We start from the raw sequence: 3,619 nt of genomic DNA on the forward strand, positions 1-3,619 counted from the left end.
TCCCCGTGTAGGGAGGGCTCTGCAACACTGTGCCCTTCACGAGGGGTGGGGGACACAGCCTCACAGCCCACATTCTGCACCAAACGCCCAGGCCCCGTCCTGCCTCTCCCCCGAAGAATACAGCCAATTTTGTAATCATTAATACAGCTTCTGGTTTAACCAAATCAGGCAGAACCAAGGGCAAACAGGAAACAAGGTCCAGTGGCCATGTGCAGAGGCCACCACGGTGACTGATTCTGTAGAGGGGCATGGGGGGGGCTGTGGGCTCGCTTAGTGTCAAGATGGTTCTGTGCCAACCCAGGGAGCTGTTGTGCCACGTCCAGCTCCCCTCGCTGGTGCCCTTGGATGGACATGCGTTCTGGCTGCTTCTAGCTTCACCGTTAGGAGCAAAGCAGTGATGTAAAGCACACGTATGCTGAGTGCACACATGCGAACGTTCCCTCAGGACGGATCCCGGGAGGTGGAAGGCTGGTCGGACAAGTGCCTTTGGAAAGCGGACTGGCACTGTCTCCTCACCCAGAACCTCAGACTTACTCCGGCGAGTAACAGGGTGACTGTCTTCCCCATCCTCCCATCCCTTTTCAAAACTTCCAATGTTTGCCAGTCTCGTAGGTGGGCACTCTGATCTCAGGGGGCACGCACCCCCATTTCTCTGATTACAGGCACATCTGTGTCCACGTTTCTCATCCATCCTCCCGCCAGCACTGGACACTGCGCTGCTGCCACCTTGTGGCTGTTGTGAGTGAGTGGGCTGTGCACACAGGGGCAGAAATATCTGTTCCCGTCCTTGCTTTCAATTCCCGGGGGAATTCCACCCCGCAGTGGGATTGCTGGGCCATAAAACATTGTTCTGTTTCCAAGTTTTTGAGTATGCACCATACTGTTAGTGGCTGTACCATTTACATTGCCACCAGCCGCGCATGAGGTTCCAATTTCTCCACATCCTTGTCAACACCAGCATTTTCCATTTTTTCTTGTTTCCCGTTCTTCTGCCTCCCCCCACCCCAACTCTGTTTCAAGCCGTTGTTTCTCAGTCTATTGTGTAGGACACAGCTCCGTGGCCTATGCAGGTGTTATGAGCCGTGCCCCCACCCCCCCACTGAGGCAGTCGGTTGCCAGTCATTGGTCAGCCGCTCACAGCAGCTCTCGCCGGCTGCCGGCCACTCACATTGGCCACCGGCTGCTCATGGCGGCATGCCGTAGCCCGCAGCAGCTCACGGCAGCTCACGGCAGCCCAGCTCCAGGGAGAGCTGTTGTTCACAGTCTTACCTGTAGAGGGCGCAGCTCACTGGCCCATGTGGGAATCAAACCCGCGACCTCGGCGGCGTTAGGAGCAGGGCGCTCCAACCACCTGAAACACTGGGCCAGCTCTCCATTTTTTCTTGGTGGCAGCCATTCCAGTGGGTGTGAAGTGGTCTCAGTGTAGGTTTGGTTTGCATTTCCCTGATGGCTAAGGATGGTGAGCATAATTCCATGCCCTTGTTGGCCATCTGTGTATCTTCTTTGGAGACCTGTCCATTCGAGTCCTTTCAGCCTATTCGTTCCTGCACTTTTATTTTCCTCATGGACTTTACAAATGGATTGCATAGTTATAAAGACAAACTGTAGCTTCTTTATTGGGTTGCAGTCAATATATGGATCGGTTTTGGGGGACTGTGGCCTCACCCCTGTCCGACTCCCCTGCAGGCTCCTGGCTCTACCTCCTTCTTTTTACCCCCCTCCCTATGGCTCCAAGGCCACCCACACCTGATGACGCCTAAAACTGCCTCCCCCAGCTCTGTGCTGAACTCCCAAATGCTACTGGCCAGCTCACCTGAGTGTCTTCAGGTCTCCCCATTCCAGTGTCAAACTCTCAACTGAGCCCTGCATACCTACCTGCTTTCCTGGCCTGCTCACCTGTTTCCCATTGGCAGCACGGGGTCCAGGTGACCACGGGCCATCTTCCTTGCCTCCTCCCTTCCCAAACGGTGGAGGAAGTCTGCGTCCTGGAAGGTGAAAGATGCGGAGAGAGAGAAGGACTTTTTTAAAGGGCCATTCACCAAGGTGTGGACAAGGGACTGGAGAAGCCAGCAGGTGCTGAATCAGGCCCTGAGAAGGTGGGGCCTGGGGCCTCAGGGAGAACAGGTCTGCGCCCAGCAGGGAGGGAGCCGGGGAAATTCCCCAACCTCTGGGCTGGAGGCCAACTTACCCGGAAGCCAGTGGGAGTGGGGGGTGGGGCACGGGTCCACTAATGCCATCCCTAAGGTCTGGAGGCCAAACCAAGAATATTGAGCCCAACTTCCTCCCCTCTTACGGGGCCCCTCTTCCAGCTCAGGGCCTGTGGTTGGACATCTGACCATCCCCCTACCCCCAGACCAGTTCTCCCATCCATACGTTCCCGCCCGGGGCTCTCTAAAGCCCTCATCTGAGCAGACCTCAGCTGGCACCAAACCCTCCTTCGGCGCCATACAGTCCTTGGAATGAAGTCCAAACTCCTTGATCTCCTCGCTATGGGGCCCTCCCCCCTCCCCCGCAGCTGAACCGCTCGGGTCCCGTTGCGGTCTGTGTTCCCACCACCGCTCCGGCGCGGGAGCCTGCACAGGAGGCCGGCCCACTTCATGCAAGCTCCTAGGCTTCCCACTGCAGGTGGGTTTCCACCCTCCAGGTGCTCCCAACCGGGTCAGGACCAGGCACCAGGGCTCTGCGGTGAGCCGCTGACTATGCCGGCGGATTGCGGAGGGCGGCCGGGGCGGCAGCAGGCCCGGGTACGGGGCAGGGCAGGCACTCCGCGGCTCCAGCCGCCCAGATTTCCTGGCACAGCGCCCTCCTCAACCCACTTCCCGGGACTTCGCATTACTTTCGCTGCTCACCTTCACGTCTGAGCTCAGGCCTTTCCCCACCTGCAGGGCAATCGCTCCGCCGCGGCGTCTCCCACGCCGCACCCGCCACTAGCGTTAATCTTCCTCCAAGCTCCCGCGACCCCGACACCTCTATCATAGCGCCCAGCATAGGGCCAGAGCTCCGAGGACTCACCCCAGGAACGCTGAGCACCCCCGGCCCCCACTCCCACCCCGCTCCTCGGCAGGGTCTGGCCCACATCCGCGCACAGGTAGGACGGTCGATGCCCACGACCCCCGCGCCCAAGCCCAGCCTGAGACTCCTGGGGAGGGAGCGCGGGGGGGGGGTGCGGGACGCAGGAGTAAGGGTCCGGGCGGGGCAGGACTCTGGGGTCACCACACCTTCTTCCCCTCGTGTGGGCGGGCGGAGCCAAAGGTTAGGTGCTGGGGGCGCGGCTCGAGCCTCGGGCTCCCGGGGCGCGGTTAAGCGTTAACCCGCGGGCCCGGGGCCCGGACGTGGGCCAGCTGGGGCACCGCGTCGGACCCGGCTCGCGGGGTCGGGGCCCAGCCCAGAGGGAGGGGCACGGTTGGGGAGGGGTCTGTGAGAGGCAGGGCAGGTTGGGGAGACGGGCTGGGCCGCGCGGCGTGAAGGGTGCGCCGGGGAGCCGGGCACCGCGCTCACCTGGGGCCCGGACCCGCCCTAACCTGAATTTCCGGAGGCGGGGCGGGGCGGGGGAGGAGCGGGGGGCGGGCCCGGGCCGGGCGGGGGCGGGGCGGGGCGGGGCGGGAGCCCGCAGACGTCA

Source organism: Rhinolophus hipposideros (assembly GCF_964194185.1).
Source record: "Rhinolophus hipposideros genome assembly, chromosome: 5".
NCBI lineage: Eukaryota > Metazoa > Chordata > Mammalia > Chiroptera > Rhinolophidae > Rhinolophus > Rhinolophus hipposideros.